This window comes from Stenella coeruleoalba (assembly GCF_951394435.1).
Source record: "Stenella coeruleoalba genome assembly, chromosome: 13".
In the NCBI taxonomy this organism is placed as follows: domain Eukaryota; kingdom Metazoa; phylum Chordata; class Mammalia; order Artiodactyla; family Delphinidae; genus Stenella; species Stenella coeruleoalba.
Window position 1 is genome coordinate 85,366,101 of NC_137159.1, and position 17,754 is coordinate 85,383,854.

Here is a 17,754-nt window from a genome sequence, read left to right on the forward strand (position 1 = left end):
GGCTGGTCACAAGGTCTGTCAGCTGAAAAAGAAACTCACCCCTCCAAGTCCCTTTGGACCATCAGTCCAAGGAAATATCAGGAGAGCCGCATCGGTAGTTTTAAACGTTCTGGTATCCACATTAAAAATAAAATGTAAAAATAAGCAAAGGAAATTCATTTTAGTAATATATTTAACCCAATACAGCCAAACTAAAATCATTTCAACATGTAATCAACTTCAACGTTATTAATGAGATATCTTGCTTTCTGTTTTTCACACTAGATCTTGGAAGCCAGATGCCTTCTACACTCAGGACACAGTTCACGTGGAAATGGCCACAGTTCAAGGGCTCAGCAGCCCCACAGGACCAGTGGCTGCTGCCTGGACAGCCCGGACCTCCACCCGCACTCCCCTCTGCCTGCCCGCCTTTGGTTTGCTCCTGCTGTACCAGGAAGAGGTCCCCAAAGAGAGGCCTTATCTGTCAGGCCCCAGGACACAGCTCAAGGCCTCCAACCAGCGGCCCCCTCGGGCAGTCGAGCTGGTCCTCCTGGACAAAGGCTGGACCAGCTGCATGTGGCTGGGGACAGGGAGAAAACAAGGTCACTATCAAGGAAGCATGGCTTCAGGCCAAAGGAAAAGAATCCTAGGAGTGATTAAAGTATTAACAGATAAGAACTGTTCCCGGCCACTCTGCTATAGGAAGGGTACATTCATCGAAGGACAAACTGAAAACATTTCCTTCAGAGACTTATCACGTTTGCACATTCCACAGCCCAGGACCTGGCTTAGGGTGAGGGCTCAATGAATATTTACTGAGCATATTAAAAAGCATGCACCTTATGTTGGAGCTATTTCACAAATAGGAGAAATGGAGAGTGAGCAGTGTTGCTATATGGAAATTCCTGTGTCCCAAGTGGTTGTTTTTAGTGAAACTGCAATTTATAAAATTACAAAAGTTTACGAGATTGATACCTGTCCGTCCTGTTGATTACTGAACAGCACACCCTATCTTGTTCTAGAAACGCTTCACCAGTCCCCCCGCCCCACCCCCCATGGCTCACCCTCACTGTCTATTCCTTCATCTGCCTTTCAACCCCCAGGACCAAAACCATTTTGCCAAGTGAATGAATGAACAAGAAGAAAGAAGGAATGACGAGATTGCTTCTGGACTCGAACATCTTTGAAGGAAAAAGACGCCTACTAAGTTCAACAAATGTTTACTGGGCACCTACCGTGTGCCAGGTGTTAGAGGGGTACAGAAATGAACAAGACTGGACTGATTTCCTGGCCCTCATTGCACCCCAAACCACAGATATCCACGGGAGATTCAGGGGTGCTTGCACTACACTGGCGAGACACCACGAACATTTAAGCCACGTGCACAGTGGTCTGGATCTCATCCCATATGGATTCTTGCCTTTCAGAGAAGAGCAAGTGAGAGCAGCAAAGACATTGTATTAAATCACAGTCTAGCCACGCACCACACCGGAAGCTCTGTCCTGTCCCGTCCACTCGGGGATGCTCTCCCTGCTCCCGTGGTCTCTCACGTTCTCAGCTTCTCTTACTCCCTGGAGTTGCCGTCCAGCCTACCGCAATGAGACAGAAACAGAGGCAGCCGTGGTGCTTTTGGAAAGGGTGGTTTCCATGATAAAGAAAGACAAATGGATCTGACACCAACTGCCCCACCTCTCCGGCTACCTAAACACGGGTGTGAGTGCAGCCTGGAGAGCCATCTGGCCACGGGGTCCAGGGCAAGACGGTGCAGACACAGGAGACGCTGGGTTGTCAGAGCAGCTGAACCAAGGCCAGCCACCAGCCCCTTCCATGGCTTGTCACAGAGGACACAGGGAGTGTTGTGTTGCTGGCCAGACATACAGTAACATACAAGGACATATGCACATGTACTGCATGGCACTGGGAGATGTGTGTTATGGGCTGAACTGTGTCCCCAAAAGATATGCTGAACTCCTAGGTCCCAGCGTCTGGGAACATGACCTTATAAGGGTCTCTGAAGATGATCAGCAGAGTATGACTGGTGACGAGCCATTTTGCCTATCTTAGTCCATCCAGGTATCCCTAACAAAAATTCCACAGACTAGGTGGCTTCTAAACAACAAACATCTATTCCTCACGGTTCTGGAGGCTGGGAGTCCAAGAACAAGGTGCCAGCAGATCTGGTGTCTGGTGAGACCCATTTCTGGTTCACAGACAGCAGTCTTCACCATGTCCTCCCACAGAGAAGGGGCGAGGGAGCTCTCTGGGGTCTACTTTATCAATACAAGGGCACTAATCCCATTCATGAGGGCCCCACCCTCACGACCTCATCTAAACCTATCACCTTCCAAAGTCCCCACCTCCTAGCAACATCCCACTGGGGGTCAGGTTTCAACATACGAACTCGGGGGGCACACAAACCCTGGGTCTATAGCATCACACGTCTGCCTGAGGACAAGAGGGAAGTTAGTAAGGTCTCAGTGAGCGAGATTGGGAGGAGCAGGGAGAATAAACACGGAAGCAGAGGCAATTTCTTAGGGTCCCACGAGCTGAGGGACTAAAGATCCCGTTTTTCTTCTTTCTCATACATCCAGCCCACCCACCACTCTACCTCCCACTATCTCAGGCTAACGTTTCAGCAGGACACAAAGAAGAAGAAGCAACTGTGATCCCAGCAGGGACACCCAGCTCTGTCTGGTCCACACCAGCACTGGCACCGCCTCACCCCTGCCAAGCAATTAGGAAGAAATATACAGTTTCCGCCAACAAATTCGGCTCCCAAGGCGCCAGCTCTGAAAGCCTTCGGGAAGCTCTTTGTGTTCCATTGTCCTAGGACTGTTATGAGCGATGCATGTGGTACCAAGAAGTACCGTGTGGCAATCAGGGTGTCAGGAAAAATCAATTTATGGGACTGTTTGTTTCTTTGTGTTCTTAATGGCATAACCAACAGCCAGCCCCCCAGGGTGTCTGCAAGCCTTCCCACTTCCCAGAGCAAAGCTGCTCTGGGAACACACAGCCTACAAGATGCTCTTGAATGCAAACTGGCCCCATGCACCAAAGCAGAGGGGAAGGCACTCAAAAAGCAGACCCCTCGGGGACAGAGAAGACACTCACCACTATGGGTTATCTTACATGCCCTGTAGGTCCAGAACCTCTAACAGCTCTCTTCGTCTATGTGACTCGAGGGTCCCCACCACATTCACCTGGCAAACACTCCAGGAACCCTGATCACCTCTTTACCTAGAGCACCTCTGTCTCCCATTAGAAATATCCAGACTCATGAGGCTGATGGAGCCTCACCCGCAGCCCCGGGTCCCCGACATCCTCAGGAACACATCCTGCAGTGTCCTGCTCTGTGGCCTGACCTCCCCAAAGAGAAAGCATCTTTCGATTTGCTCAGATCTTGCTGGAGAACAGAATGTGAACCCTGATCCCATCTCTTTGTCGATAACCCGCCTCAGGTTCCCTTTTGAACCAGGTTTCTCTATCTTGGATTCAATCACAGAGCAAAAATTCATTTAGAGAGAGCATGATAGGCACTGAGGGAATGCAAACATGAAGAAGTTCCTACCCTTGTAGAGCTTATAATTTAGTAAAAGAAATGATAAAGTTACAGGAAAATTAGAGTAGAGAGGTTTAAGTGCAATTACAGGTTCTGAAAAAACGTTGCTGTGGAAACACCTGGTAGAGAAGAGGCTCCCAGCTCATGGGAGAAGAGGCTGGGGCCTGGAAAGAAAGGGGCCTGGCTGGAGCCCCAGGTCTGCCATTCCGTCCTCTCTGCTCCGTGCCTGCATTTTCTCATCTGCAAGATGCCAGTGCTGGAGGAGTCAGCCTCCACGGCTACCACGTTGATGACCCCACAGCTTTAAGAAAAAGGCAACATGTGTGCGAAGCCTGGAAGGATCATTAGGAATTTGGCACGTGGAGGTGGTGGGAGAATATTCCAGGGCCTACGTGTGGAAGCTGCGGACAGATCAGCCTGGAAAGACGGGCTGGAACCAAGTGGGGAAGAATCTCAGAAGCTCGATCCAGGGACACATGCGTGACTTAACAAGCAACGGTGTCTCAGCAGGAAAGTGACAAGAGGTCAGTGGTGAGCCTGGAGGCGGACACCACTGGGAACCGCAAAAGTCGTCCCGGGAAAGTGAAACAATATCTGCATGATTCTGGCCTCAGAACACCTACTGAAGAGACTGTTCTACCTTGAGGTCAAAGAGGCCCCCTAATGCAGAGGTCTGCACACTTTCCACCCATGAGCGGGGCGGGGGAAAGCAGCCTCTCTGTCCAGGGGGCTGCCCTTCCTGTAGGGTGTGTGGGCAAGCCTCCGCGCGAAGGAGGCAGCAAGGGGTGGCCAGCGGGGCTGTTCTGGAACGTGAGAGCGCCTGAAGACCTGCCAGCTACAGAGGACAAGCAGGGAGGGGATGCACACACCACCTGCCGCTGGCCAGGGACCATGTCCCGGATGCAGAGACAGACCGTCAAGGAACGGCTCCCTGGCTACCCGTGGAGTCCGAAAGGCATTCTGTCCTCCTTCGATGCAGCCTGCGCAGCCCACCTCCCTCCAAACCACCTTTAAACGCTGCCACCTCAACATCAAACATGTTGTTTCAAAGGACTGTTTGAAAACTGACCCTTCGGAGGCCGAAACATGTCCCAGGTCAACCATATCATAGGGTTCCATCTGCTGGGTCTGGAACTCCCTGCCCCACCAGCTCTGCCCGGGTTCCTGCCTGCAGGGTGGAGCCGGCAGGAGCAGGGGTGACCCCAGTCTCACTGCCATCCTTCGCTGGGGCTCACTTCCAGCTCGGAGCTTCCCCACTGCAGGCCCGGCTGCCATCACCTGGGGAATCACAGCAGCCTTGCTCAGGTGACCCCGCAGACAGAGCGTGGCGACGCTGGGTTGTAAAGCCATGGCTGCCGCTGGGCTTCCTCTCATCTTCCCTGAAGCCTCTCTCCTCCACCAAGGAAACTGGGGGCAGGAAGGGAAAAGGGGGGAAGACTTCTAGGACAGAGGCTCCAAAACCAAAGAATGGAAGTCCCCCGCACTGCTGGGATGGTCCAGGAGATTCCAGAAGTGAAAGCAGCGCCGTTGCACCCAGGAGCTTGGTTTGAACAGGGTTCAGAGATAGCCGGGCCACCCTCCAACAGGACAGGGGCTCAGCCCCGCCGTGCCGGCCCGAAGTTCCCTTCCCACCCCAGGCAGTTTCTTGCTGTTCCCAGCCCCAGAATTTGACCCTGATCTTCTCATTTGCCTGGTTAACCGGGACTCATCCTTCGGGTCCTAGCCAGCATCAATGGCTCCAGCGGGCAGGCTGCTCACCACGCCCCACTGCATGGTGCACGCCGACCCCAGTGCTAGAACAATCTGTGACTGTCTACCTTCCGCCCCCCAGACCGTTGCCTCCTCAAGGTCACGGAGGATATCCTTTTCCACAGGACTCTGAGTTCCACGTCAGCTTCAACATGTACCACGTACCTGGCCTTGGACGCCACAGCTTCTCCTTGTCCCTCTCACCTTGGTAGGTTGGGTACAGTAGAGATGCCTATCCTATGGGCCAAGTGAGAACTGGGTCCGAGCATACAGAGCACTTCCTATCAGCACCTGGTGATGGAAAACGCTAAATGAACACCCACTGTTCCCTGGCTCTCCAGGGAGCCAAACTCCAGGAGACTAGAATATGTTGGTTGACATGCTTCTTCATGCTATCCAGGAACTTATTTTTTCTCTGTAACACTGCATCCAGCTTGTCCACTTGCTTCTTGGTGAAAGCCCTACTCTGCGTCTATCTATAGGCCATTCAGGAAATGCAATCCGATTCAGGCTTTAGATTCCAGGAAAGAAGGAAGATGCCAGAGTCTCATCACCAAGGAGCCACCCTCTTCAAAGCCCATCTCTCAAATTATCATCTTTGAGAAAAGCCATTGTTCTGAAAGCAAAAATATATATATAACGTTTTTTCTTGCAAAATTCTTTAAAAATGGTTGCATTGGCAATATTGAGGCTCCTGGAAAAGACCTTTAAAGCAGCACATTTTTATATCTGGATCTTGGAAATCATTTAGACCAACACCTTAGTTTCACAGTTGAAGGAACTGGGGCCACACAGGGAGGTTAAGACACTTGCTCAAGGTCACAGAGCTGGGTCAGAAAGTTGTACACGCTCTGCCTTTCAGCCCGAATCCCCAGCAGGTATGTGAACAGTTGCTTCCATTTAATTTCTTCATCTAATTAAGAAAAGGTATTCATGTGTGTCAGTAATGCAGAAACAAAGGAGAGAGGAGGCTGGTTCCAGAAATGATTGCCTTACGTGACTTTTCCAGTCTTAAAGGAAAGAACCTTCAACTTCGTTCTCGGGTCTCCAAGGTAGGAAACTACCCAAGGGAATACGGGGAGGGTCCATCTTCAGTAGAAGCATTCCATTCTACTCACAGCCCCGTGGCTGCCTCTCATCTTCCACACCCCAGGGATCCAGGGGAGGTCCTTATTGGCCAGATGCGCTGGAAGAGTCTGGGGGGCTCCAGACCACAGACCCCAGGGCAGCTGACACGTCTTCATCCTCCCAGTTCTAGGGTGGAACAGGAGAAAGAACAGCAGACCGTCGGGAGAGCTGATGCCAGGCCCAGGCCAGCCATGGCCCTCTGTGTCGCTGGGGCCCCTGACCTCCCCCCTCCAGTCCACAATGTCCTCCGTCACAGTGGGCCGGCTGGCCTGGTGACCTGTGCTGACCAGCGAGCTCCGTGATGCTCTGTCTGCGGGGACAGACTTCCCCTGTCTCTACACCAGAGAGAAAGGCTCTCAAGAAGGAGAAGTGTGCACAAAAGAAGGCAGTGGGGACAAATTATGAACCACAGTGGAAAAAACAGGCAACGTGGCTCCCGGCGTCTGGCCCTGCCGCCGTCTGGCCCAGCGGCACATTCACCCGCTAAACGCCAGCAGCTTCAAGTGAAGTGTGGGCAGTCCCCTCCAAGTCCAAAACCACATCGAGTCCACAAGCCAAGCCCTGAACTCAGGTGAAGACCTGGATGCAGGGATTACACTCGATCAAAGTAAGGGCACCGGAACACGCTTCTAAAACACAGGGATTGGTAAGTGCTCTTGCAGGTTTCAGTACCCCCATCTTCACAGCCCGTGGGCGCCCATACCATCATCTGCCGGCTGCAGCTCTGCCCCCCGCACTTGAGTTCTCCCTTCATCAGCTCCTCTTCCAAGCGTCCTGACACTTGAATCAGAGCTTCTTTAAACAAACTCCCAAACCCCAGTGGTGCTGGATCTGGAAAAGGCCCCTCCCATTAAAATTAGGTCATCTGCACCTTGTTTTCTCCTGAGGTTCTGAATCCATGCCTGACCTTTCGTAAGGGGCAAGGGCACAGGTGGGAGCCCACGCTGGGGACTAAAGGCGACACACCCCACACTGGACAGTAAGGTGAGGTCCCCATCCTTCAACCCCGCCTTCACCACTCTAAATCCGGGCCCAGCTCACTCTCCAAAAGCATCAGTGGCTCCCACTGCCACAGGATCAAGGCCAAAGGAGGCCTGGAATTCAGAATTTCACGATCTACCCTCATCTGACCACTCTAGGCATAATTCCTTTGTACTCTCTAAAAAATAATAAAAGCAAAAATTAAAAAGGTGCTGGAAAACTGCAGAAGACCAGGTCCTGAGTCTCAGTACCAGGAAAGGGAACACTTGGGCTGCAGGCCTGTGGGAAAGTTCGAGGGTCACACTTTGTGTTCCTTCCCCCTTCCTCCGCTGGGCAGTTCCTTCTGGCCTGGGGCCCTTCCTGTCACCTAGAACCTGCCCCTCCTTCAAGCTCTGACCCAGTACCAGGCTCCCCCGCAGCTGGGACCCTCCTTCCCCTGCCTCTACCTCCTGGGCACTGACAGAGCTCACAGCTCTTCAGGCAGGTGTCCACACACGGCACTTTCCTTCTCACACTTTACTATCCGCACAGCTTATCTGCCAGCTGCCCCCGGCCAGATTCACTGGAATGTGTCCTTATCAGATCCCCAGGCCCGCTCCTAGAAAAAGGCTTTCCTCCCACAACAGTTCAAAGCAAGATGTGAGGTCCGTTTTTAGTTCAGGGACCAGAGCTCCCTCCCCCCGCAGGGCAGCAGGACTCCCTGGGGATACTCCCCTGGGGCTCCCTCACCCCGCCTGCCTTAGGCCTGGCACAAGGCCAGCATGGGATACTTGTTGAGCGAGATTTTTACTATTATTATAATTGTTCACTGGGAAAAGGGCAGGCAGAGAGAACTTCTGGAGTGCCCATCCAGAGGTCTGCCTATGGAGATCGAAAGGGTGCACGAGGCACCCGTTCCTCCCCGCGACCCTGAGTCTCCAGGCTCGCAGGAGCGCCCAGAGCTGGGTGCCCAGGACAGTACGGGGAAGCTGGGGAGCCACCGCCGGAGGGTGGGGCAGGGAGACCCGCAGGGAACTTTCCGCGCGCCCCTGGGGAGGGGACGGCTTGGAGGAGCGAGGCTGGCGGCCGCGGGCATCGGGCGCCGGGATGTGCCCCGCGGAGGACGCGGCGCCGGCCCACTCTGGCCGGGCTGAACCTTCCCGACGCCCCCACCCCGCCCCGCGCCCCGGCGGCTCGCCCTCGCCAGACCCCGTCCACCGCGGTCGTCCGTCCCGCGGCCCCCAACCCAGGGCCGCTCCGGGACCGGCCGGAGCGCGGGGACGCGGCGCTGCAGACCCGGCGGACCGGGGAGGCGGGCGGGGTCCCGAAGGGGCCGCGGCACCGGAGCCACCGAGGGGCAGGGCCAGGGTGGCACCCTGGGCGCGGACCGGCCCTCGCCCCTGCCCGATCCCGGCGCCCGAGGCCGGCTCGGCACGGCCACCTCTCTCGGGCCCCTCGGCCGCGCCCGGCTCCCGCGAGGCCGACACAAAGGGGACGCGCGTCACCCACCTGGTCCCGCGCGGCAGGGGCCCCGGGGCCGCCGCTCCTGCTCGGCCACGGGCGGGGCTCCGCGCGCCGTGCCTATGTCCGCGGTCCGGGGCCGGGTGTCCGCGCTGCGCGTCCGCCGCCCCGCCCGGAGTTGCCCTTTATTCCCGTCCGCCCTCCAGCCGGGGCGCACGGCCCGCGGGGGGAGAGTGGGCGGCGGCGCCGAGTGGCACAAAGACGCGGGGAGCACAGGCTCGGCCCGAGCGCCCCCGCTCGGCGCGCAGCGCCCCCTGCCGCCCGCCCGCCGCGCCCCGCCCTGGGCCGCGCAGGCCCGCAGGGAAACCCGGTGCCCGAGGACCACCCGGACCTCACGCCGCCAAGAGGCACACAGGGCATGTCGTCCGGCGGCAGCCAGAAGACTGCCCCAGATGCCGATGCGCCGGGAAGAAACGATCAGCAAAACAGGAGAGAAATGGGTGATCCCAAAACACTCTTAGCGCGGGTGATACAAAGAGCACTGCCTCAGAGCAGATCGGGGCTCCCAGAACCTGGGCTCGATGCCCCGGCATGTGGGGACATTGAGATGAAGGCTGAGGGCCTTTCCACGCCAGCGTCACGTGAAATGTCTTTGCATCCCACTACCTGATTGCTTGGACGGACGGAGAACTGGAGGCAAGTTGTCTGGTCCTTCCTTCTGGGGATTCCCGAGATCCAGGCACAGCAGTTTACTTCCTATGCTTAGGGTTTCTAGCTTGTTAGAGCCAAAGATCTTTGAAGGTAGAATTTTCCTGTAAGATTTCTCTTTGCCACTCCCTCTAGTAGCTGGAAGTTGCACCAGTGCTAAATTATATGTCTCAGGCATGCGTATCTGAACAAAACCTACTGGTGCGTATGAAAGAATGCCTCCTTCAATAGACAGACTCTTTTCTCCAGAAGTATGGGAAAACCCACCACCATAGCTTTCTTCAACACGAATTCTAATGCCATCACCTACGGGCCCAGTGACCTTAAGCAAGTTACTTAACTTCTCTGTGCTTTAATTTTCTTATCTGAAAAATACAGATGGTCATCGAGATCTTGGCAGGGGTTAATAAGGCAAATATGCATAAAGCAATCTCAGCATAACTGGAAAATTGTAAGGATTCCATAATCCTTAGCTGTTATTTGTCTCATTTTTCCCCAAACTACAAAATTCTTAACTATCTTGACACCGCATCATTTGTCTTCCTCTACTACATAACCGTCTTTTTAAAAATCATAATCATAATAAATCTTCTCATCTACATTGAGAAGTTATTCCAGTAAATATTTTTCCTCCCCGAATATGAATGAGCACTTCTGATGCCTTTGTCTAATTCTTTGTACAAATGTCATCTTTCAAGGAAAAGGCACAATGGGAAGAATTCTAACAACACTTGGTTACTCCAGCCTCTCACCAGAAGATGAAAATGATTCTGCATAAAGGCCTGAGCTTCACAGAAAATAGGTTCACCCCTTCTATACACTGGTTGTGGTACCAGGAACGTACTGGTGCAATACTGCTTATGAATGAATGATTAAATGAATGAAAGGATGACAGCAAATAGCAGGAAGGAGGATGAATGGGCCCATACTGAGATGCAGATGTTTGTATGGTTAGCAGGGGCATGGGAATGGGGATGGGGGGAGGGCTGGCAGGAAGAGGGCTGAGGTGCAAAGCCAACTGCTTACCCAACTGAGTCACTGAGTCCTTAAGCAGTGATGTGTGTGTGTGTGTGTGTGTGTGTGTGTGTGTGTGTGTGAGACTTCATTCCCATGTTTGTTTGTTTGTCTTTGTTAACATAATTTTTGTCGGGAAGATGGGGAAAAAGGACACCATCATTGACAATACAGTTTGCAGCAGGCCATACACTGCATCTCAAATGTCGTTTTTCTCTGTGAAGTCTTCCCAATCCATCACTGCTTTCCCCACCTCCAGGAGTCTGAAGTTATATAATATGCTGATCATGGCATCTCTTAGACTTCATGCTTTGGATATTTACTGCCTGATTTTATTAGGTCGTGAGATTCTGTAGAACAGCAATGAAGTAATTTTGCATGGAATTTCCCAGAGGGCCTTGAGCATAGTAAGTGCTCAATAAATAAAGACTAGAGTCATCTGCTCTGAGCTGTGCCACTGAGCAACCTTCCTGGTTCTTTCCAATGTCTCTCAAGGTCACGTCCACCCATCACTGGTTGGTTTTCTCTCCGACTGACCCTCTGCACAGGTCAGGGCTCTCAGCCATCTCACCCAGAGGTTTGTCAGGTCAAGATCACTTTAAAAAATGCTCTTTGTTGCTAAGCGTTTGTGCCTGTGGGCAATGTGACTCATCATTCCCTCTCTGTACAAGCCCCTTTTTGATTACCTACTAAGGGCAAGATTCTGTGCTAGATGGTTACAGGCCAGGGAATCAGTGCCACAGTAAATAAATGGTCCAGAGGCTGGAGAAATGGAAGTCCATCATGAAGTTCCTCCTTTACACAGAAAATTGAGCAAAGCTCAAGATTCACACTGGTGGCTGAAAACAGAACAATTTTAGACAATGGAGTTTGTATGAATTCATAATCACACATTCTGAAAGTATAGAAAATTCACATTTCTTTAATTTTTAAAATTAACTTAAATTCAATTCCTCATTTCTAGAGCAGCAAGTAATCAGAATGCCAGTTGTTGTTCTATTTCTCTCCCCCTAGAGGCGCACAGGAATCTGGGGGATTTTACAGTGCTGAGATATGGATGTAACCTGTCCTCTTCAGCCCGTCACCCTGTGCATCCAGCAGTCCCTTCTCCAAGCCCTGCAGTCCCTTGCAAGCAGGCTGTGCTCAGCTTCTCTTCCACGTACACAGGAAACTGAGATGTTCCCCACCTCGCAGGGTGATGCCAAGTCTCTGCCGTTCTCGGGGCTTCTTGGGAAAGCTTTCATCGTCCCACCCCTGCCTCCCTTCCCACAAAGACCTCCTCTCTTTCCTTCCCAGCCTAGATGTCCCAAATAATCTCTTCCGCAGGTGGAGCATCCGCATAAGGAGCCCGGAGAGGCTGTCTTCAGGCAGCTCTGCCTTCTGCTGTACAAAGACCCCTGGAGCTAGAAAAAGTGCAAGGCTCCAGGTATTTTCCCAGAACACGTGGAGAGAAAATGCAAAAAAGCAAAACTGCCTTACCATCACAATAAAGTGTGTGGTCAAAAAAACAAAGCATGGGGCTTCCCTGGTGGCGCAGTGGTTGAGAGTCCGCCTGCCGATGCAGAGGACACGGTTTCGTGCCCCGGTCCGGGAAGATCCCACGTGCCGCGAAGCGGCTGGGCCCGTGAGCCATGGCCACTGAGCCTGCGTGTCTGGAGCCTGTGCTCCACAACGGGAGAGGCCACAGCAGTGAGAGGCCCGTGTACCAAAAAAAAAAAAAAAAAAAAAAAAGCATGATAGCTTAAGGAAGAAAAACAGAACTTCAGGAAAGAAAGTACAAGTGAAGGGGAAATTCATCCTTGCAATCACTTAACAACAGCACTGCTAGGGGTGAATTGTGTCCCCCAAATTCATAGGTTGAAGGTCTAACCTCCGCCACCTCCTGATATGACCTTATATGGAAATAGGGTTGTTGCAGATGAAGTCGTACTGGAGAAGAGTGGGCCCTAATCCAATACAACTGGTGTCCTCATACAAAGGGTAAATTTTGAGACAGACAGGCACACAGGGAGGACGCCATGGGAACATGAAGGCAGAGATGAGGTGATGCCTCCACAAACTAAGCATCACCAAAGATTCCAGCTAAGCCCCAGAAGCCAGGAGAAGGCCTGGAACAGATTCTCCCTCTCAGCCCTCAGGAAGAACCGACCTGGCCGGTCCCTTAAGCTCAGACTTCTAGCCTCCAAAACTGTGAGAAAATAAATTTCTCTTGTTTAAGCCACTCAGCCCATAGTACTTTGTTTCAGCAGCCCTAGCACACTAATACAAGTAGCTAGAAAGTGCCCATGGGTGACTACGATTTAGAGAATAATTTCATAACAAAAATAAAAATGTCATACCAAAGTGATAAAGTACATGCTAATAAGCAAGAAGGCTACCATGTTAATAAAAAAGTAAAGATAGTTTTCTGGCACTCTCTCAGAAAGTAAAATCATTTTCTGTCTTGTTCACCACCAACCCCAGCACAGTAAGAACAAGTTCTGGGCACTTAATAAATATTTGTCGAAAGAAACAGATAAATCTTGTCTTCCAGGACTCTCTGCTACCTTGTACTTCTATATGGCTCAGATGCAAAGGCCATAGGTTCTACGCAGACGTTTAGACCAGAGAGAAAGTTTAATCTCATCTTTTCATTTCACACATAGAAACACTGAGGTTTAAAGTGGCCCTTGAAGGTCCCAAGATCGCTGCCAGTTGGTGACACCCACGGTACTATTACTCAAGGTTCTTGGCTGATCCAGTTATTTTCATGTTTTATTATATTGCTTTTCTAGAACAATCAATGGGGTCTGACCCTTGTGGCTTGACAGAATTTTAAAAGGCTTTTCCAGTTCTGAAGGAATGACTGTTATATTCAACATTAGATGGACTTAATTGTGGGCAGACATTTGATGCTCACTAAATATCTACGTACTTCCCCACATCTCCCAGCCCCTTGCAGGTAGGAGGGGGCATGTGACTCATTTTGTTCACCAGACTGTGCACAGGACTGTCACTTCTGAGCTGAGGCAGAGAGAAGAATTTCAAGACCTCTAACTGGCCTGGCCTGGCCCCATCACATTGAGCACACAGCCACCTAGTGAGATGGTTGGACCCTACAGTGAAATCAGTCTGGGTTCCTGGGTTACCTCCTGTTAGGTGATTCTTCTGGTAATTCCCAGAAGAATGTACACTTGCACGTGTTAAGCTATGGAAACCTAGCCTACACTTACTAATGCCTTCGTTCTAGACTTGCTGTCGAGTCACAGTAATGCACTGTGGGTCTTAAGGAGAGTCAATGTGCAGTCCCAGGTAAGTAGAATGAGTCATCAAGTCTTAGATGTGAGAGCACGTTTGAGGCAGGTGGCCAGGAGCCAGAGAATATGGGAACCTGGAAGGAATGGAGGTATCAGAGAGGCAGAAAGGCAACACCGTGAGGAAATCAGGCGAGAATCAGAACAGAGATTGTGGTGCCCGGAGCTCATTCCTCATGTGTGTGGCCATGTGGTATAATGTCTTAAAGGTTTACAATAAAGGCTGAGAGGGGAACAGGACATGAGCTCCGTCCAGTGGACAGGGTTTGGGTGAGATCTGACAGGTCGATGCAGCAGTGCCTTTGCACAGACCCGCCTATAGAACCTGCGCTCTTCCATCCTACCATGGAACCATGTTTCCAGGCAGCACTCACTCCCCAAGCTGCCTGGAGTGAGGGGGTGTTGACAGCTCACTTCCTGGGAATTCTCCTCTGCCAAAGGAAGCTGCCTCACCCAAATGTCTGGAGGCAGTGCTTCCAATCATTGGTCCATTGGGAGTTAAAGGCCTGCTCAACTGCATTAATTTGGCACAGTCCTGAAGGGTCCCAGCCAAGTCCCATCAGCTGAAGCTCTATTGCAACCTCCTCCCAGGCCCTCTTCTCCCCACTCCCTATGAGAGCCATTCAGAGAGCATTCCCTGCCAGGAAACATCCAAGGCAGAGCCTGCCTCCCAGAGAGCTGACCCGGACATAGTGAACAGCGGGAAGAGCCCCAGCACAGCCACAGAGGGGAGAACCAGGACACATCAGGCGGGGTCAACTGGTTGGGCGAGGCAGTGGGTTTGTCTACCAGAAATGAGGGTGGAGGGTGGGTCCTGGACAGCCAGGATCCACGGGGCCTTGGGTACCACCTGTGGATGGACAGTTCTGAGGGACCATGGGAGTAAGAATAGAACCGTGGCTGCAAAGACCCTTTCTGGACCTAAACAGACCTGGAGACCCCTTTGGAGATTCTTGTTTCTGTTTGTTTCTAAGAACCATTTGATTTCTTTGTATTTAACTTTTATTCTGCTATGATTTTAAGGATCCTTTATGTTAAGGAGATGATTCAATCTCTTTAAGTTCTCCAACCCCGGACAAGCTGGGAAACTTCTCCTCATATTTCAGACCTCAGTTCACTGCTGTTGCCTTTGGTGTCGTTAGGTCATCAGCCTTTGGGCCTGACCCGAGCTCTCATACTTTCCTCACTCTCGTGGTGTCCATGGCTCTGACACCATGGTTCCATGTTGGGATGAAAGAATGCAGCTTCCTCTTCCTCCGTCCCCATCCTGCATGTGTATGAAGGTCTGTAGCAATTCTCTGTCTTCCCCTTTCCTCCCTGTCTTATTCCATATCTGTGTATGAATGCTGGATGCCCGGCTGCATTTCTGAGAACTTTTTCTTATCACAGGATCTCAGGGTAAGGCCACGTCTCATTTCCCTGAAAGAAGATGCACAGTTAGAACATCTAATCATCAAGAGAAGGCTCCACAGACTCAAGCAAACAAACAAATAACAACCAAGCAATACCTGGAGTTGCTGAGTCTGGGTGTCCCGGGAGGTGGGGAGGCAGAGGGAATACCCCCCTCCCAGAGCCTGGAGCCCAGGCGAGTCCTCCCCAGTGTTACCGACCGGTGGTCTCTGCCACGTGAGGGCAGCAGGAACGGCTTACCCGGCACACAGTCAGCCAGCACCTTGGTCTTGGACTTCCAGCCTCCAGAACTGTGAGAAATAAATGTCTGTTATTTAAGGTGTATTATTATGGCCACCTGAGCTGACTGCAACAGGTCAGTTCAGTGCAAACAACACTTGAATAAAGTGACATCTGTGTTACGATGGAAGGAGTGACGAGGTATCCCTTGAGAAAATACACAGCTCCTGCTTCACACACACACACACAGACACGCACGCACACACACACACGTCTTGTGACTCCTCAGTAACAGCTTATGGGGAAGAATTCTTGGAAACTTATTACAACCCAAACTCCAAGAGAGAATTGGTAGAAGTCAGTCTATTTAGACATGGAGCTAAGGGGGTTCAGGGTGACAGATCATAATTTATAATAAGAAATACATATTTGGTCTTCACCCTCATTCCTGGTGCAGAGCTCCTAAAACCCTTGGACTTTCCTAAGTGATGATATTACTAGGTTCTTGGATCACTTTAATCACTAGAAATTGATTAGAGGTCAGATGAGGAATTGAGGCAAGGCTTTATTGGGACTCATGCTACAGCAGGAGGGAGTGAAAAAAAGTAACAGGTTTCCTTGTTTGCTCCCCAGAGGGGGCGAGCTGGTCCCTTAACTGGGATGCGGGGGCATAGATGGGTCCAGGAGGGGTGGCTTGGATGGTGTGCCCACCCCCTGGTGGTGCTGTGTACAGGGGGCACGTGCGGTCCCCTGCTTTTGCTCCCAGCACCTCAGAAGTGGCCGTTGGGTTTTAGCCTTTTTGTGTCTTGTTCATAATTTGCCCCAACTGTGCGAGTGCACAGTTACTTTTAGCCCCTATCGTTTCTTTTTATTCCATCGTTGTAGGAGACATTTGTGCAGGTGCAGGCATTTAGGTAAGGGGGTCCCAGGTCCCAGGTCCCAGCCTCAGGGGGGACCAGGTCCCAGGTCTCAATGACATCAATATGGATGTATTTGCTACACTATTGAGGGGACTTTGGGAAAGCCCCTAGGCCACCTCTGGTGGGGGGTGATTGCCAGGGCACCGACCATGTGATTAGGGGGTTAGAACTTTCAGTCCCACCCCCAGACCTCCAGAAGGGGAGTTCAATCACCAGTGGCTAATGACCTAATCAGTCATGCTACGTAATGAATCCTCCATAAAAACCCAAAGGGATGGAGTTCAGAGAGCCTCCAGGTTGGTGAACATGTGGAGACTGGGAGAGACTGGTGCCCCTGGAGCGGCCATGGAAGCTCTGGGCCCTTTCCCCATACCTGGCCCCCCGCACCTCTTCCGTCAGCTGTTCCTAAGCTATATCCTTTCACGGTCCACTGGTAATCTAATAAGTAAAATGTTTCTCTGAGTTCTGTGAGCTGGTCTAGCAAATTAATCCAATCCTAGGAGGGGGTCCTTGGAACCTTCCATATAGCTGCTCAGTCAGAAGCACAGGTGACAACCTGCAGTTGTGATTGGCATCTGCATTGGGGGGAGGGGTGGTGAGGGACAGTCTTGTAGGACAGAGCCCTTAACCTGTAGGATCTGATGCTACCACCAGGTAGAGAGTGTCAGACTTGAGTTGAATTGTAGTTGAATCCAGCTGGTGTGGGAGAATTGCTTGGTGGTGTGGAAACACTCACACATGGGAATTAGGAGCAGGATCAGACAAGGACGGGACCTCCCTGGCGGTCCAGCGGGTCAGATGACATGCTCCCAGTGCAGGGGGCCCAGGTTCGATCCCTGGTCAGAGAACTAGACTTTGCATACATGCCTCACCTAACAGCCCTCATGCCACGACTGAGAAGTCCGCGTGCCGCAACTGAAAGATTCCACGTGCCTCAGGGAAGATACTGGAGTGCCACAGCTAAGACCCGGCGCAGCCTAAAAAAAAAAAAAGGAATCAGGCAAGGACAAGCCGAGATGGCCCCAGGTGAAAAAATAAATCACTTTTGGGCAGTTCCCTGGATCTTCCTGGAATGAACTTGCGCAGAGAAGCTTTCTTTTCATTATTATATGTATATTTTCTAGATAAAGTGAATTCCCAGAGCACAAGTTGCACTCACATTCATAATCAAACACGTAAACAACTCAAAAACGAAATCCAGTGATTTTTTTTTTTAGAATACCATTGAATCTCTTCTCATCTTTTTGTGTGAATTGTTAAGAACTGGCTGTTCTCATTAAAGTGTAAGAATGCTAATTGGCTTTAAAACCCTTCATAAGATATTAGTGGAAAATAAAATTGAGTAAGAGCTCAA

The 17,754-nt window shown here is 51.5% G+C and overlaps 1 protein-coding gene across 6 annotated transcripts in view; it reads right to left on the minus strand.

Annotated features, from left to right (window-relative positions):
• The window catches only part of RNF144A (ring finger protein 144A), a 115,853-nt gene extending 106,627 nt beyond the window's left edge, over nucleotides 1–9,226 (minus strand). The window contains exons 1-2 of one of the 6 annotated variants that reach the window (XM_079940112.1): nucleotides 8,885–9,221; nucleotides 5,453–6,541 (exon numbers count right to left, since the gene is read on the minus strand). The gene's annotated coding sequence lies outside the window, so the exon portion shown is untranslated. Of the gene's footprint in view, nucleotides 1–5,452; nucleotides 6,542–8,884 lie in introns of all 6 variants that reach the window. The other 5 variants (XM_079940110.1, XM_079940111.1, XM_079940113.1 and 2 more) reach the window with 5 other exon arrangements.
• Nucleotides 9,227–17,754: the final 8,528 nt, after the last annotated feature.